The 19400-nt window shown below is 44.7% G+C and overlaps 1 protein-coding gene across 48 annotated transcripts in view; it reads left to right on the top strand.

The window, feature by feature from the left end:
• The window catches only part of CLASP2 (cytoplasmic linker associated protein 2), a 1795600-nt gene that overhangs the window by 1051120 nt on the left and 725080 nt on the right, over positions 1 to 19400 (top strand). The window lies entirely within an intron of this gene.

Here is a 19400-nt window from a genome sequence, read left to right as displayed (position 1 = left end):
CTCTTTATTTTTATTTATAAGTACAATATAGCAGTGTTATCACTGTGGTAGTGTGCACAGGCTACATTGTTGCCAGTCCATGAAATCTATTAACCTATACATGGGGACCAATATCCGCCTTCCTGATAGCTGGGTGAAAGACAGTCAGATTAAAAGATTTAATTAATTTTTTTCTCCACTCCACTCCTCTCCTCAGTTTTCAGTCTTTTCTTTCTTTGTCAGTTTATTACTATCTCAACACACTTAATTTCTGCTAAGGTTGGAGAGGCCCTTGTTGATAAGGTCTTAGGCTTTCACTCAAACTTTCGTTTAATGGTTTCCTTACAGCTTTGATTATTTATTAGTTGTATTTCTTGGAAATGTTTTTGTTTGAATTTAGGATTTCTAAAATGGTGATTTCTCATCTTAATGTTGTCAACAATCACCAGATCACATCCTCTAAAAACAACTCCAGTTCTGAGGATTTATTGAGAACATTCTTGCTTAAGACCTACTATACTCACTCCTCCTCAAACTATATTTCCATACACAATCCAGGTCCTCCCTGTCATACAACAGTGTCCCTTTTGCCGTGGCAATCATGCTGTGACATTTCCTGAAAGCCCTAAAGAGCCATCACATTCTCACAGACACACATACACCTGAGCCCTGATCTCCTTTCACACTAACTGGCGACGTTCTGTACACCAATGCATTAAAAATATCTGAATGAATTTGGATGCAGGGGACAGTTATTTTTTTTTAAAACACTGTTATTATTGCTTTTGATATAAAGATTAGCTATCCCTATCTTTTATACTTTTACATAATAATTGTATTCATTATACCTCACCTGTTAATAGCATTAGTAACACAGGTGCTCCTTCCAACATTCATTTTTTTTCTTCCTGTGTGGGTGAGGATTTATTTACAAACAGTTGAACTGAATAATCCAACCCAGGGTCTTTTTGGGGAGCAGATTTTCCTGAGTGGGATCTTTGGAACCGACCTTGTATATCTGATAGAGACTTCTTGCTGCAGATTCCTTATCTTTGAATCTCCCGGGCGTCAGGATGTATCCAGAAACGTTTGCTGAGCAATAACTCTTGTGCGTGCCATTGAGTGGCTCCATGCGGCACCGTGTGACGGCATCGTTACCGTCGGTTATGACATAGCAGTACCTTTGTTAGGACCACCCAGGCGCGTGCGCGTCAGTTCTTTTCTTTTAGCGCCAGTTAAGCGCCAATCCGGGAAGAGCTTATCCTCTGTCGCTTTTTGACAGGTTTTTTTCTCTATATTTTATCGACTTATGTATTTTTTTTATTGAGTGCAAGGGATGTCTTCAAGGAAGACCGGGTTTAAGCAGTGCAGGTTGTGTCCCCGCACTGTCATTCACCGATCCCCACCTCGTATGCCTATGGTGTCTCAAGCGCGACCATGATCCAAAGTCGTGCTCGGACTGTCTGGCCATGACTCCTAAGACCTTGAGGGAGGGGCTATGAAGCTCCTTGTGTCCCGACAGCCGACACCGTCAAGCGAGAGTCTGCGGTGGTCTTAGTCCTCATTGAGGAAGAGGAGGTGACGGGACCGCTCCTGGAGCCCAAAGTTTTCTTCATCCCACTCGAGGTATTCGGGACACACGGGGAAGTGGCACAAGAAGAAGAAGTCCAATTGGAATTTTCACCTCTAATTTCGTCCGGAGTCGAAGGGGTAAGGAGCACCAACGTTCTAGGTATGATTCTGCGGAGCCAGGGTTGCTTCGCAACTTCTCACTTTTTCGGGAGCCAGAGCAACCCTGCACAGATTAAACAGTTTCTTGAGGCCATGCACTGCGTATGTGAGCGGTCCAACCCCTCTAGTGAGCCTTCGGGCTCCACAGGGTTGGGAGGGACCCCATCACATTTGACGCTGTCGGCTCCAGCCACGGCACCAGTGGAGCCTCAGGGATCCGATCCCAGATCCAGCTCGACACCGGTCGTGCCACCACGACCTCCTCCAGCGTTGGACTTGAAGTTTGTGCCTGTAGGTACCGCGAGTGCCATCGGCGGTGCCAGCCCCATCCTCATCCACAACATGGAGCCGGAACAACGCCGCTCGATGCTGATTCTGACATTGATTGAACCCAGAGGTTCCATGTTGTCGCCTGAGCACTTTGTGGATGTGTTAGGCTTGGGAGAGGAATGGGAGGGGTCTCTAAATCATCAGGATGACTCTGCAGAACATTTGGACTGGTATGGGGAACTTGGGGAGGCCATTGGACTGGACACTTACCAAGAATTTTGCATGCTCTCTCCACCAATTGTGGCTACGGAGGAGGGGGCTTCTTATGCCATGGTGGTTAAGAGGGCGGCTGAACTCCTTGGACTGGAGCTGCTCTCATTGGAGGTCTGGGCAAATTTCCTGACTGATGTCCTTCTAAGTATGTGGCCCAAGCCTAGCACAGGGACTCCTGTGAATAGGGCAATCGCCCACTGACATCGCCCAGATCCGGGTGACCCAAAGTTCCTCAGTCAACACCCCACCCTAGAAAGTGTGGTGGTGCAGGTCTCTATGTCCCAGGATGTGTTCCCTTCTGCACCCCCCGGATAGGGAACTAGAGTCTGGATTCATTTGGGGAAGAAAATGTTTTCATCTTCCAGCCGAGCATTGCGGTCAGTGAATAGTGAATGCTTATTGGGTTGTTTCACCCACTCCCTTTGGGAGACGATGGCACAAGTGCTGCCACAAGTCACCGAGGAAGCCCGGGCTGTGCTCTCTCAAGCTGTTAAGGAAGGAATAGATGCAGCAAAATTATCCAGCAGTTGTGGCCTTGATTTGACGGATTTGCTGGGCAGATCGATTTCCTCAACAGTGGCCTTGAGGTGACACGCCCGGCTTAGGACAACTGGCTTTTCGGGGGTGTCAAGCCAAATTTGATGGACATGTCCTTTGATGGGACTAACCTTTTTGTGGAAAGTCCGATTCAGCCCTAGTTAGGTTCAAGGACTTTCAAGCTTCTGCGAGATCCTTGGACCTCTACTACTCCTCGCGGCAAGTCTACCTTTTGCTCCTTCTGTGGCAGCGGTAGGGGTTTCTGGCCTTGTCAGCCCTATCCTAGCCACCATTCTGTGCCGGCATCCCAAGCTATGTGGTGACCTGAACTCGGTTTATTCCGGCCTAGGAATGGAAGCCAGAAGTCATCGTCCACCCTGTCCTTGGCAGACACAGCCTCCAAGCACTCCTAGTCTGACTCTGCAAGACCACACCACTCCCGGTGGTAGGAGAACCCATCATCATCTCCCCCACTGAAGGTCCATAGCATCAGACACGTGGGTCTTGCAGATCATTAAGGTGGCTTTTCTCTTTCTCTCCTCCTCTCATTCTACCAAATCCAGAAAGGCTGAAGGAGGATCATTTAAAATTGCTCCAGGAGGAAGTTAATGTTCTCTTTACAAAGGGAGCTATAGAAAGGGTCCCTGTTTTTAATAGCAGGCAGTGATTGTTATTCCCGCTACTTTATGATTCTGAAGATAAACAAGGGTCTACTGCCCGTTTTAGATCTTCGGACCGTCAATTTCTTCCTCAAGAAGGGGAAATTGTAGATGCTCACTTTGGCTCAGGTCTTGTCTGCCCTAGACCAAGGAGAATGGATGGCAGAGTTGGACCTGCAGGATGCATATTTTCACATCCCCATTCTGCCAGGCCACAGATGTTACCTGCGGTTCAAAGTAGGCCACAAGCATTTTCAGTTTACCGTCCTCCCCTTCAGCCTAACCAGCGCCTCTCGGGTGTTCACCTACGTGATGGCGGTGGTGGCAGCTCATCTGTGCAGGTTAGGTGGGGACTGTCTTCCCCGGACCTAGAAGACTGGCTGTTGAAGGTGTCCTCGCCCCACCTTCAGACTACGACAAACTTCCTGCATTCACTCGGGTTCTCTATAAACGTGCCAAAGTCACATGTGATCACTTTCTCAGATGCTCCCTTTCATCAGAGCTGTTCTGGAAACAGTGAAGTTTCGATCTATCGTCCCGAGCCCCGAGTCCAAGATGTTCAGGCTATGATACTGATATTTCAGCCTCTATCCTGGGTTTCGGTGCAACGGACTCTGGGACTGTTGAACCTCATGGCCTCCTGCATCCTGTTAGTAAATCATGCCAGGTGGCGTATATGGGCCCTGCAGTGAGACTTGAAGTTCCAGAGGGCATAGAATCCGGGAAATCTCACCGAAGTGGTTCAGATCTCAGAAGAGACTGCAAAAGATCTGCAATGGTGGTTGATGAACCATCATTAGGTCAACAGCAGACCCCTGTCCCTTCCTCAACCAGATCTCGCAGTCGTGACAGATGCTTCACTTCTGGGATGGGGCGGCCATCTGGGAGAGGTGGAGATTAGGGGACACCGGTCTCCGGCAGAGTCGGGGGCTCCACATACATTTGGTGGCGCTCCAAACGATTCGGTTAGCATTGAAGGCTTTTCTTTCCTCAGTCAAGGGCAAGTTAGTGGAGGTTTTTTCTGATGTAGGAAAGTAGGATCTGCTTTTAATGCCACCCACACTGAGTTACAAGCGTCATCTTGCTCACCTCCCTTTCCAGACAAAGTGGTGCTTCGCTTTATGCCACAATTTGTGACCCCATTCCATCTGGGTCAAATCATCATATTGCCCACCTTCTTTGCTCCCCTGCATCCCTCTAAGAAAGAGGGGCCTCTCCATCGACTGGACTTAAGTATGGCTTGGGTATATATTTCAAAGGTAAGGAATCTGCAACTAGAAGTATCAGATTAACAAGTTACCAACCTTCGATAATGCATTATCTGGTAGAGATTCTAGTTACAGCACCGCCCATACAGCACCACTGTGCAGAATAATGTTATAGAGCTAGGGTTACTCTCCGGTTCAGTTTTGCATCAATTATGTCAATTACTTCGTGGCTCTGCGCTTCTAGTGTGGAAAAAAAGAAAAATACTGAAGTCCGCGCGGGTGGGTGGTGCCTATATAGGTATTGCGCCGTCATAACAGACGCTCACAACATCAACTACATCACGCAAAGCCGAATGGAGCGACACAACGGCGCGCGCAAGGGTTATTGCTCAGCAAAAGTTTCCAAATCCAGCCTGAAGCCTGGGAAATTCAAAGGTAAGGAATCTGCAGCTAGAGTCTCTACTAGATAATGCATTACCAACGGTAAGTAACTTGTTCTTTAACCTTGTTCTCCCTGTTCTGAATGTTCTCTTTGCTGGGGTTGGTCATTTAATCTTCTCATTACACATTTCTTCATTTAATTGTTGTAAATCCCTCTTGATATTACTAGTTCACCACAGTCCTTTACATATTTCTAATCTGGATTCTGTTGGTTTCTGCCTTTATTTTTCTCTGCAGATGCACATAGGAATGTGTCCCTTTAATCAGGTTTTCTCAAGAATATATACCTAGAATTCCCAGGTAGAACAGGTGAAGACAGACCCTACAGAAAAATCAAACATCTCCTCAATTGCAACTCTGACCACACAATCTACTGCCTCGAGTGCCCATGCAAGAAAAGATATATAGGCAGCACTATAAACGCCACTAAGCTGAGAATTTTAGAACACATGCGAGCAATAACGAATAAGGAAAAGAATTATCCGGTAGCTCGACATAATGCCGTATACCACCAGAGCAATAGGGACCTGCTCAGCTTTTATTGCATGGATTAAATTTCAAAAGCAGAAAGAGGCGGTAACAGAGAAAAGGCGCTCCGAATTTTAGAATCAAAATGCATTATTGACCTAAAAACAATAACACCTTGGGGTCTGAATAATGATGAGGAGATGTTCGTTCACTAAGATGCACTTAATAAGTCAGTTATACAACCAATTTTAGAAAATAAACCATCCATTTACACAATTATTTACCCATTTATTCTTCCATCGACCTTTAGATATACATATATAAAAAATATTTATTTTTCAGAAAGACACACATTCACTGGATGATGTCATCAGTGATGTCATTTGAGATGTCTTCAGTGATGTCACTGGCCATGTCATGAGTGATGTAATATGTGACGTCATCAGCAGTGCATTGCGGGCGCGCGAGTTATAGTTAGCTGAACTAACTATAACGGGGGAATTTCAAAGGTTTTGTATGAGTGAAATGCCCAGCTAACTATAACATGTGTGAAACCTATGGATTTTTCAGTGAATTTCAAAGGTTTTTTAAATGCTAATTCCTAGCTATAACGTGTGTGAAACATATGGCTTTTTCAGTGAATTACTAAGGTTTTTTAAATGCTAATTCCGAACTAGAACGAGGCTAAAACCTATGTGTTTTTCAGTGAATATATATATATATATATATATATATATATATATATATATATATATATATATATACACACACATACACTGGAAAACTAAACACCCACTTCCCACAAAGAAATGGAAAGTTTACATCTCTGCAGCCTCTTATTTTTCACCTTATTCATTTTCCGCTCAATCAACACATCATCCTCAAATACACACACCTACTTACTGCCTTTCTTGGCTGGGCTTATCAATTATTCTTCTTTAATTCAAATTCAAAGCCAAGACCCTTTATTCAGCCTTCTTCGTAACTACTACCCATCAATAGCAGTGGGTAATTTCCACACTTCCGTCCTTTCTTCCGTCCTTACTACCTCACACTATGTGTACTTTATACACTAGCTTGCTTCCTTAGATGTGCTACTCGTTTCTCTTGCTCCCACTGCGGAATCCAACACCCTATCTGTGTAATGAGCTGGAAATCCAAAGATTCTCTTCACTGACAAGGCACTGGGTAGTTTGCATGTCTCCAACCTTTCTTATTTTTCACCTTTTTCATCTTCCACTCAATCAACTCCTCATCCACACATACACACAACTACTTGCTGCATACATTAGCTGTGATTATCAATTATTCTTCTATTTCATATACCTATTCAAAGTGCAGGCCTTTATCGAACATTTTTATTGTAACAAGTCCCCCAGCCGAAGACATTGTAAATTTGCACACTTGCTCCCTTTCTTGGCTGGGGTTATCAATTATTATTCAATTTCATATTCTGATTCAAACTCAAGGCCCTTTATCGAGCCTTTTTGTTGTAACTACTGTGGTTGGAATTCTGCTCCTACTGTGCATAAAGACTTAGGAAATGAATTATTACGGTGTACCACAGCCCACCTTAGTACTCAAACCCCCTACCAGACTAGCAATCAGTGACTCATTGGTTCTTCGTTCTATAGCAAAAACACCAATGACTAGTCAACCAAGAACATGCGACTTAGATTACCTCAAGTAAGATAGATAAAAAGAGCACTCTTCCGTTATAGTCTTACACCAGTCCAAAACAAGGAGTAAATAAAGACACGTGCAAGTTTGAAATGTTTATTTCTAACACCATAATCTCATGCACAGTACCTTAGATAATACATCCAAACATATTATCAGAAACAAAGTTGTCAGCATTGTTACTATTCCATAAAATAGAAAGTGAGAAAGCATCTTATATTGCTAACGGGAAACAGGTTTAAAATATACCTACATTTCACCCTCCCTACCTACCAGGTTAGTTTATAACTACAGAAGGTCTCATCAGTGCTTTAAATGGGCCGGTACTCACCGGTACTGAGTACCGGCACTTCTAAATTTTCGGCGCTTGAGTACCGGAACTTTTTCTTTGTCAAAAGAGTGTGCCGGTACTCCTAAGCCAAGCTAAGTGATATTGGCATTTACAAAAAAAGAAGAGCAATACAGCTGAGAACGAGCGTGTCTGTTTTCCTGAAGCACCATTAACGAGTGCTAATCTCCCCTTTCAATGCGCTAATTGAGCCGCGGCCCTTAGGCATTTATTCAGAGTTGGCAGGAAGTTTGGGAGGGGGCAGACTCACACTGTGATGCCTACGGCAGTGTCCCCCTGGTAGTGATGACCCTGAGATAATCTGCTAAGTGGCACCGCTGTCTGAGACCCGTGCCTGTTGTGCCTTTTGAAGACACGCAGCACCTGCTCTCAGACTAACGCTGTGTGGGACACAAACTTTCCAAGTTCAAAGCTGCCTCCATTTGCAAACATGGGTCACTTTCCTGGTACTCGGGCATATTTTGTCTCCTAGTTCGGCCATGTCAGTATGCACCTGAGATGGTAACCGCCAGGCTTCTTTGCTTCTTTGTTAGAGACAGGCTCTCTCTCCTGAATTTGCTGATCTGCCGGGCTACTGGGGCCCTTTGAAGGGCTGGCCTTCACAGATAATGAACTAGCTCAACTCTTTATGCTGACTGGTGGCCTGGCCCATCAGAGCACAGAGGGTGATGACGGTGTGTGGCACGGTTTCTGCAACCACGTGATCAAAACAAACCGGGCCCAGGTTTGTGACTGTACCCATGGCAACCTTCCACCTCTGCTTGACCCCGAGCTCTCCGACTGCCTTTGGGCACTGTAGTGGGGATCACGCTGGATGTAACCTGCTGTGCTGTCAAGCGACTCCAGCAATGAATGCCGAAGCAAAGCGGCAATGGTAATGTGTGGAATTGCATTTCAGTGGGGATCTGCGGGACAGGAACTGAAATGCGTTAACCTAATCTGTGATGCATGGGCTGTCTGTCTATGCTTGCTGCACTTTCTTCGTGTGTTAGAGGGAATGGGTGGGCTCTAGATCGGTAGGAGGCTAGGTTATGAAGTCCTAGGGCTACTGGCACTGTCACTTTCTTGTTCAGTTGCAAGAGGCACAGCAGGAACTTTAAGGGGAGAAAGATCAAAGTGAGGGGGTTAGGGAAGAGAGGGGAGTGAGACTGGATGGATGGACAGAAGGGAGGAAGGGAACTGGACTGGTTTGAGCATTTGTGCCAGGGTTGCTTTTGGTCCTCAGCCTAGTCCTAGTAGGTGGGTTCCCTTTTAATGCCTGGGAGGTGCATAAAAGAGCTGTATTTATGCAAGCAGTGGGTACTTTATGCAGACCAGGATTTAAGAAAAATGTATTTGTGCAGATGAGGCCAGGGATGGAACGGGAACTGTATGGATGCAGATGGGAGCTGTATTTAAGTAGGTGAAGGGAAGCTGTTCTTCTGTTTGAGAAAAACTATGGAGATGTATGTATGCTCGCGAGGAACTGAATGAAGCAGGTGAGGGCCTATGTGAGATGTGTCTATGTAGGTGAGGGTTTGCAGGGATCCCCCAGGATAGGGGCCAAAAAGGCACGAAGTGTCGTGACCAGGAGGTGACAGTCCGAACATCGGCCTCAGTAAGGTTGCATTTCCATGTAAAATTTTAAGAAATTTGATCTAAGACAAACTTGAGAAATGTGTATTAACAGATGACTGTTAAAAACAATGACATACAAAAAAATTCAGTTGTGTGCTTCCCAGGAAGGTATTCGAAAATGAATGTCCATTAAGACAAAACATGGACATAGAATATAATTCCTAGGTGAAAGCACAGCGAGTTGCGTTTGCCGTTTAATAAACAGCAGTGGATTAAAGCCATAATTCTCAGGTATAATGCAATACATGTAAATTGCAGAAGTGACTTATGTGTAAAAGAAGAGTTGACCAGCATTTAAAGAAAAATCTGCATTTTTATCAACTTGTAAAACTGGGCCACAAACAGTGCACAAATATGTTCAGTGGTGAATTTGAGAAATGTTTAGATTTGACAGTTAATGAAAAAGCGCGAGAACTCGACAAGCGCGCACTTAGGGCCCGGCCCCCCGGATCCCCACCACACCCCCATTGTCTGTCCAGTAGCCGGTTGGTTACTGGACATGAAGTCCTTCCGGGTCAACTTATGACGCACTTCCGGCGGGATTCCACAGGTAGGGAGGGCGGGGCCAGGATGAGCTATTTAACCCTAGGTACACTTCTGCGCGCCCTCTTTTTCCCGCCCTGGACACCGTCTGGTTTGCCCTGGATCCCATGGGATCCAGGGCAAACCAGACGAGCTGCTCGTAATGCCCCTTAACTGGGCAGATTTTGTAGTCTGTGTGGGTCTGATTTTATTAGAGAAAACCACATGAACTACCAGACAGGTCACTTCTCAGGGCTTAGTCCTCTTTCTGCGTGGTCAGTGGAATTGAATTTCACAGAATTTCGTCAAACTTTACTTCCCTGTTATGAGGAATAAAAAAATTAAAATTCACCCGGTGCTAGCGCGGTGGCATGTCAGGTTCAAGAATTATGGATTTCAAGCAAAGGAAAGTCTAAACATAATGGCCGATTTGTGACACAGTGAGGCAAGGTACTCCCCTCTGAATTCACAATCGAGGCCTCTGTGCAGAGACTGGAGACAGCAAGTACAGACTCTATACGTGTAAAGTCCACCTGGCCCTCCATGCATTAGTAGTATTGTGCATGGGCTCAGGTGAGCCTTGTGGGTGCAGTGAGCAGAGCCTGCTGTTCCCAGGTGCCGCTGCGCCTACGTCACCAAGGAGAGCACATGCCCTAAGGGGCTCATATGTGTCAGTACCCCACCACTCTGGGATGTCATCTGTGGGATGGGGTTTGCAAATTACACTGCAATGCCTTCCTCTGCTGTATTAATGCGGAAAAGAGAAATCAAAGGTGCAGCAGAGAATTCCTTTCTAATTGGCAGATAAGATAGTTCAGTGGACTAATGCAACCAATGCAGAGATCTTTGTGTCACCTGAAAGTCTTATGTTCGAATTTCAATGGGTCCACTCTGCCTTTTACCCTGCTGAGCTCAACAAAATGAGTAACATTCAGTTGGGTAACACCTGTTATTAGCTCCGAGAGTCCAGGCAAACGATAGAGTTTACTACAGAAGTGTCACAATTATTCTTAATGAAGGATGTTCTTTCATGTGTGCTTGTTACACAAGTAGGCATGCCCTCACATGCAAAATGTTTGCCTGGGAAGGAGTACATATGCTAATGTGGCCTTGCAACCTATTTTCTGAACTTCCAAGTGTTCTTTGGGAATCTGTGTGTGGTCAAAATGCACCTATACGCAGGGACACTGGAATTATGCGGTAGGGTATGGCTATATTATGTGGCAGGGTTGAGTTAATTATGCAGCTAGATACAGCATATTATTAGGCATAATGCGGCACATTTTGAGATAGTATTACTTTATTATTTTTGTCATATTTAAACTTCTTAACAGTCTGGGCATTGGTTGCACCGCCTTAGTACCAATTTAACACCCAAATAGAGCAATGAGCAACAGAAAGGTGGCCAGTCAAACTTTGTAAAGGGCCACTCACTGCGCGGCAACACATGTCGATGCAATTTTAGTAACTTTTGAACCGTAGGAGCTAGAAACATCCTTTTAGTTAAAATCTGCAGATTATGCAGCAGAGTATGAATTAATTGGCACATGTGTCAAATCTACAATTATGCGTAAAACGCCACTGCTGCACAATCACATAATACCAGTGGCCCTGCCTATAAGGAGAAGGATTTTGTGAGTCTGGACCAATGTTTCTCTATGTGTAAAAAACAGAGACTGCCTTCTTGTTTGTCATCTTGTGACCTGAACCCATTGAGGGTGTTATAGAACCATGAAACATCACTTTGACACCAAGTTTGGTCTATAGTTTAAGCTTAAAATTTACTGTACTGGAGAGAGCAGAGGTCTTCATTTTCTCTAAAAGGCTAAGCAACAAAATGTGTACCTCTGCTTGCACATCCTCTCCATCACTTCACTATCCTGTTCTCTGGGCACCCAGTACATAGGATTTTAAAAGCATTATTTTCAAAACAGGACTGATTTCTCTGCTGATCATCTGATCCACACCACCCATTGTCACTTCTTTTGTGTTACAGCATTACTACTACCTATTTTAATGGTCCTCAACTCACAGGCCTCTAAAGGATAAAAAGCTGAGTTCGACTTGCTGAGATTTGAACTTGTGATCTGTAGATCGCAGGACATATCAGAGACAAATGCTGAACATGTTTAGCCTTTTCATTTAGCATCAGGGATACAACATTATATGAATATAATCTGCACACACATATGTCTATTTTAGATTCTTCCTGAAAGCACACAGAGTGCTACAGCAAACAGCATCCACATGTGTTGTATTTACATTTACATGATCTGTAGTCTCTGTCATGCTTTCCATGCTTTGCAGGACAACAAGTTTCAAGAAGAAACAAACACTATCCTATTCCTCCTCCGATGTGCCCCCGTAATTGAATATCCTGAAAATCTTCAATGAATCTGTCCTACTGGACTTATGTTTGAAACAGAGGGACCGATTTATCTTTGAATTGCATTGCTCTTGAATCATGCTAGATGTTGCAAGGGCAACGCAGTGCTAAAGTTAGATTAACCAAGCACCAGAAGGCCACCTTACATGGCCATGTGTTGCTTTGTAAAAGACAAGAGGGTTAACCATAGTTAAACCTTTCCAAAATATGTTAAGGAAAATGTCTTGTGCAAGTCATATGTGATCTAGGTGTTGCACCATGAGAAGCTCACTTTAATAATAAATGTACTGTTTTGTATGTATAAGGGAAATGGAATAATCAAAATACACCTGAAATTATTTCGTATCATTATGCACATCTACACACCAATTAAATCTCAATCACATTAAATGTGTGCCCCTGGATGGATCCCTTTGGACTGCCAATAGCCCCGCCCCCTAACCCCACACCCCGCCCCCTAATCATACCCAAGCCCCGCCCCCTAGCTAACATCTCAATTTGTTGAGTACCTGCACTTATTTTTTCCATTTAAAGCACTGGGTCTCATAGGATTACATGGACGTTTCCTTACCTCTGGTACTCAGCAGTAGTGGATCACATGGAGTTCTGCACAAACTGTCAGGATACCAATGTTCTACAACTGTGTCTAATTATGCCTCCTCAATACATTATTAAACGCGCCAGTATCAGACGTGGCCACACCTGCATATGTGTTATAGGTCGAACGTGAGAGGATCAATCCGAATAACAGACACAGTTTCCATGATAACCTTGATGTTCCATGCTCTCACTATACACACTAAACTAGTGAGGCAGTCTAGAAATGTAGCATAACAAATTATTCTCATGTGAAACAAAATACTCAGCCTTCTCTAAACAATATCAAAATTGTGTGTTGTGTGCAAAGCAGAGCAGGAAAGCAAAAATGGCGTTTAAGCTTCTAATGAACCCATGCTAACTTAACACGGTGTGAGTGCAAGGCGCAGACCACGACACCCTCCCTCGATAGCACCACGTGATATAAACGTAGGCGAACTAGGAACGCAGAGTCCAAGCCTGAAAAGCAGAGTCAAGTTTAAATTTGCATAAAAAATGATTCGCTGTTTGTTAGAAAACAGTAACTAAATAATAAAGAATAGGTAGAAAACAACAGAGTATAAGCACAGTATGTAGCAACAGCCTCCAAGAGGAAGTCATTGTTCTCATCTGAAAACATTTTAGCCATCCAATTCAATAGTGGGAATGAACATACATGTTCCTCAACGACCGGAGCCTCTATCACCATCGGAGGAAAACTTGGGTCATCTTCAATGTAATTGCGTGCCAAGAAGTCATGCGCCCCTGCAAAAACATTCCAATGTCCCATTATTCCATGTATTTCTGCTAAGGCCATAATCCCGCCGCCAGAACAGAGCAAGTCATGAACCGCTAAGGGGCTCATCAGCTGGTCATAATCCGCATTGGGAGACACCGTACTGCAGACACACAAATCCAGGGCCCAGTCGAAATTTCAGCTCAGGCAATGGAAGTCAGGCTGGACGCATGTGAAAAAGGAGAATCGAAACGATAATCCATAAGCTGCACTCAATGTAGCCAAAGGCAGCGCTCCATAATAACTAAGCATTCGTTTGCGGAGCAGCAACAGCCGAGAAATACAGTGGCGGCTGGTGACATTTGAAAGTGGTGGGGCGTAAATACTGCACTGTGGCGAGCGAGTGCAGCAAGCAAGGCCGAACCACCTATGGGGGGTTTGGGGGTTCTCCCACGAGAACATTTTGAAAAAAGGGTGGGCAAATGGTGTATTCTCAAGCACATTTGAGAAAGAGGTGGCTTGGCGAATACATCTCTGGGAGTAGCCAGACAAGTCTCTTTGCACAGATACATCTCTCTCCCTGCATTCACATAGGCACAGTCACCCTGCACTCATAGACCCATTACTCACCCTTCCCTGACACATTACTAAGCCAGCAATCACCCATCCACATCACTCACTCTGGGCTCACACAGGTACACTGCTCACCCTGCACTCACACAGACATCACTCACCCTGGATTCACACAGGCACACTGCTCACCCTGCACTCACACAGACATCACTCACCTTGCACTCACACAGGCACACTGCTCACCCTGCACTCACACAGACATCACTCACCCTGCACTCACAAAGACATCACTCACCCTGGACTCACACAGGCATCACTCACCCTGGACTCACACAGGCATCACTCACCCTGGACTCACACAGGCATCACTCACCCTGGACTCACACAGGCACACTGCTCACCCTGCACTCACACAGACATCACTTACCCTGCACTCACACAGGCATCACTCACCCTGGACTCACACAGGCACACTGCTCACCCAGCACTCACACACACATCACTCACCCTGCACTCACACAGACATCACTCACCCTTCACTGCACTGCACTCAATAGGTTTCCTTTATTACAGCCTGTCTAGGCCTGGCATTGCCTGGTGACAGACTACAGTAGATAACACCACGTCTGCTGGGGCCTCTGAGCAGGTGGGGGTGCTTAGCACAGACCCGAGAATGCAAGCAGCCTCCCCACAGACACTGGCGTTATTGTAGTTGTAGGCTGTTAGTCACTGCATGCGAAGACGTTCAGCAATTGCCCCCAGCCGTGTTTGCGCCCCGAAGACTGACATCATTCAACCACGATCTGTTAGAGCCAGGTAAACCAAAACAAACATCGACAAATAAGTTTCCTGGCTCCCCATGAACTTGTCTCCAAAAGGTAGTAATGGGCTAAAATCTAAATGCGCTTTATTTTCATCAAAGAAGAACCTGTTCCCCTGACTCGCCCTCTCCCCCCTCCAACTTTCTCTCTCCTCTCTGGGTGTGCTGTGTTACTAGAAGCCCTTTGCAGATGTGTAAAAAGAGGTTAATACGTGTGTATCAAGGCAGATGTAATACTTTCAATGGGAGAGTACAGGCAATCCCCAGAGACACGTAATGCTTTTAATTGAAGAGTGCTGGCACTATTCAAAAACTAGCAGGTACTCTGGTACAGAGTACCTGCACTTCTATTTTTCCATTTCAAGCACAGGATGTATGTGTTACTCGGACCTGTAGCTTAATATAAATAACGTGCCGATTGCAGCTATAAACGTTTAACTAACCTCAGACGATGACAATCCGAGTGAACCTCTTTCCTACTAGTGATTTTTAGTAACACGCAGATCTCTCTGCAGCGGGTATGTTATCCCGCTGAACTACCAACACCTGCAGTCCTTTATGTTCATGTCCCAGCATGGCACGTCGCTCCGTCACCCTGGCAACATTCTGTTTTATGAAGAATTTCTCTAGCTGGAAAGGAAGCTGGCTTGACCTCATGCTTGGGCCGGTCATAAAATCTTTTACCATCTGCAACTCTGCAGACGATGCTTCCACTTGGCTGCTCCAACCTGCCGGCCATACTACAGAGCCCGAGGCACCAGGACCTCGGATATTGCCATCAGATGAGGGAGAAAAGAAAAGCGGTTCCGTGCCAGAAATCTATCTATAAATATACTGCTGCGAGCATGCAGGATTGAAAAGAAAATGCGGCCGATTCCCGAATCACTCAAAACTCCGTTTCTAGTCTTAACATTAATCACCCACCCACCACCAGGAGAACACTAGTCTTAAAGCAACGTATGCTTACATTAGCCTGGGTCATGTCGCGCAGGGCCGGGGGTTAAAATGAAACTTTTCAAAACTTACCAGGTCCGCGCCGTCTGTGCTCCGGGGTCCCGGTCCCATTGCTGTTGGCGCCTAGCCGCCTACAGGAACATCCGCCGATCCTCCACAGCCAATCCTGGCGCCTTAGGGCACAGTTACTCTCTGCCCGCCCAGCCCATTAAAAGTCGGAGGCTTGAGCCTTGTGCCAGCCACAGCAGGCACTAGTGCGCATGCGTGGGCACGGAGACAAATTGGCCCTCCGTCCCCACTCACGCGCACTTGTGCTGCTGCCCCTGGTGTGACAAAGTAAATGCCTGTCAGTTAGCATGACGTCGGGGTCGGGCCGCCCAGGTGGGCGGTCCGACGCAGGTGGGCGGTCCGACGTCATGCTATCTCACAGGCATTGTCATGATGCATCGATCTCGGACTGAACTTAAGTAAACTGACTAAGAGTTCAGTTTACTTAAGTTCACAAAAGCCGAGGGAGCTGCGGTCCGGACGGCTGGTAGGGGGGCAACGCCCCAGCGCCCTTAATGGACGCACCGCCACTGGAGAAATATTGTCGTGTGCTGGAGGATGTGCATCCATATTTAAGTAAACAAATTAATAGAAGCACACCGGCAACTAATGCGACTATTAAGAGGAATCCATCAAAGATGCTGGAAAAAATTGAATGTAAAAATGCCGAAAAGACACCAAATATAGTTTCAAAAGAACTCACAAGAACACTGCTTTTAACTTTAAAACAGTAAGGTAACCACGTCGTCAAGGACGCATTAAAGATACTCTGAATTAACTCCCTAAAATACATAGGCACGTCTGTATTTAATAAATCATACACTTCTGTGCGGGTGTTTACTACATGAAGGACATATGTTTCTTTAGCAGATATACGAGCGACCTCTTTTTGAGACAATAGCGCTCTTATGCGGCTCACTTGGTTGACTCTTCTTTCAAGGTCGGAATCAACGGCCAGATGGAAACATCCAGCTTCCCATGCAGAGGAGTAAACACAACTTTTTTTTAGCAAACCACACGCTCGGTTACCGTAATCATGTAACCGATGCCTGGTAACATTGCACAACAATCTGCATTATTTCAAATTAAATAACTCACATTTCCAATAAACGGAACGATGGTATGATAGCAGGTGTCGCAGTGTCTTTCAAAACTCACACCAAACTAGGCGCATCTTGATTACAAGAGCCATGCAATTGTATGTGTCTACAAATTAAGGAGTAATGTGGTGCTATTGTGCAATCCTCACCATTCACATAGACTTCCTTTCCCTCCCTCAGACACCTATATGTAAATGATAATAACCAAGCTTAATGGAGATAAGAGCTGCCTAAACATCCATATCTGCCTATAGCATAGTATTATATGCAAACCTTAAACATAAACAGGCTAAAAAGTAACGTTATGATACCGTGGATAAGCCAAACAGCTGAATCGGATCTCCAATGAGTGACCACTTGTAACCATTCTCATAGCGCGCCCTGTGCTCTGATTTGACAGTGATTGCACCATAGTTTGTACTGCTAATCATTCTCAGCATACGCTACAAATACGCTTTCACTTCACACGTCGCATCAAAACTTCTGTGTGACGTCATCTACGGCGCCCCGTACGCAAAGACGCAAATGGTTTTAATTGTTTTAAAACATATATTTATGTATTTATTGAACATACTAACAGAACACATTATCTAGGATAATTATGAAAAAAAAAATTTAAGTGCCAATAATCCTACATTACTTTTAAAAGCAATCACACCAATCGCGGTAAAAAGTCATGCGTACTCTCATCCTAAGAACACCGTAATAACAGCGTAACAGTGCGCAAAGCCATGTGACTTTAAAAGAAGAAATTTCATTGGTTCATAACACTTCCTATTACAACTGTTGAATCTTCCGTCCCATTTTAAAAATTCTACTTTGACTTTCTAAAAAGAAACATCTCTTCTGAGAATCTTGTCAAATAGAACGAAGTTTACCATATTAACAGCAATGGACTCATCTTTCAGCCATTCTTCAGAAGAATATTTCATTCCTAAAGAAATTCCAAAGAAGAGGAAAGAAGATCTAATGTGGCAGTTTTTTACTTTTCCAGAAGGGCAAAAAAAGGTTAATGCTCTAAAAGTAACCTGTAAAATTTCCCAAACTCTTTCAAGGGGTGAGCCATCTCAAAAATACTCCTTTAGCACAGCAAATATGGAGCGACGCGTAAAGAACTTACACCCCAACAACTTTGCTCGAGCTGCAACACAGAGGTTGAAGGACAACCCACCTGCTACTGCACCAAGCACATCAAATGCTGCACCAGCATTTTCTGCAAACAGTCCACACACACAAATTCATCCTGATTTTGCTCAAGTTAAAATTCTATACATTTATTGCAATAAACTTTTTTTATGGGAAGCAGTCTATTCACCTGATAAAACGCAGGAAGCAGGAGCATCACTGTCCTCGACATTACTTTTTTTTCCCATTCTTTTCTTCCTGTTTGACACTTCCAAACCCCCCATTACAGAAAAAATGTGCCCCGGGATTTGGCCCTCCCGGGAGCTAATTATGAATAAAAATGAACTTCTCGGTTTTTTTCCTTTTCCACCGCGTACGAGTACAATACGCGTACAACACGGGTTTTTTATTTAAAAAAAATACATAAATTTGCACCTAAACATCCATGTGAGACCCTCCGAGCAGGCCTAGAGGGTCAACATGTTTCTACCCTACCCCCTTTCCTTATTTTTCAACTTTGTTTTACTGTTTTTTTTTTTGAGTTCAAATCTTTTTTATTGAGCAATAACAAAGAAGAATGATAACGGACATAAGGCATCAGTAGAATTACAATCGTATTTGAGTGAGGCCGTAATCAAACATGGATCCGTACATATAAAAAAATACATACATACATACAGTAAAGGAAAATAAAGTATATTGAAAACAAGAAATTAAACATCAGTCCGGATCTGTAAGAGAGATGGGATGAATGAATAAATAAGATAAGATAAACAAAATAATATACCATCATTGCATTCTTGCGGTTGTACACAGTCCCGTAGAGCTCTCCATCCAGATCTAGCCATATAATACCAAGTAACCTTGTCGTCCCTGCACATTGTATCTGAGGCTGATAAGCCCATGGCTACAGGTTATGACCAGTACAATTCCTGCAGCGGGCACCCCACACTTTATTAAGTATTGACCTCATTAGTAGTGGTTCATGGTGGGTCGAAGGTGAAGGAGGCCTGATCTAGGGAAGACCATAGTTTTTTGCTGGTGACTTGCCATGGTGAGGAGTGTAGAGCTACCGAGTGCTACTCGGTGCTACCGAGGCACAAGATGGCTGCCAACACTTCCTGGTTTGGAGTGTTGACAGACAGTTGACATCCAATCAGCATGCAGCTTGTGCTCGTAATTGTACGGATTTCCGTACGCGTGCTGTACTTCGTCTCTAGATATTGCTAATGATTTTCTCAGGAACTACTGAACGGATTTACACTATTTAACAAAAAGCATAATCTGCGAACCGAACTCTACCTCTCTGCCAAATTTGGTGTAATTCCGTTCGGGCTGTAGCCCTGGC

This window comes from Lissotriton vulgaris, chromosome 4_1, assembly GCF_964263255.1.
Source record: "Lissotriton vulgaris chromosome 4_1, aLisVul1.2, whole genome shotgun sequence".
Taxonomy (NCBI): Eukaryota; Metazoa; Chordata; class Amphibia; order Caudata; family Salamandridae; genus Lissotriton; species Lissotriton vulgaris.
This window is presented reverse-complemented; position numbering and strand designations above follow the sequence as displayed.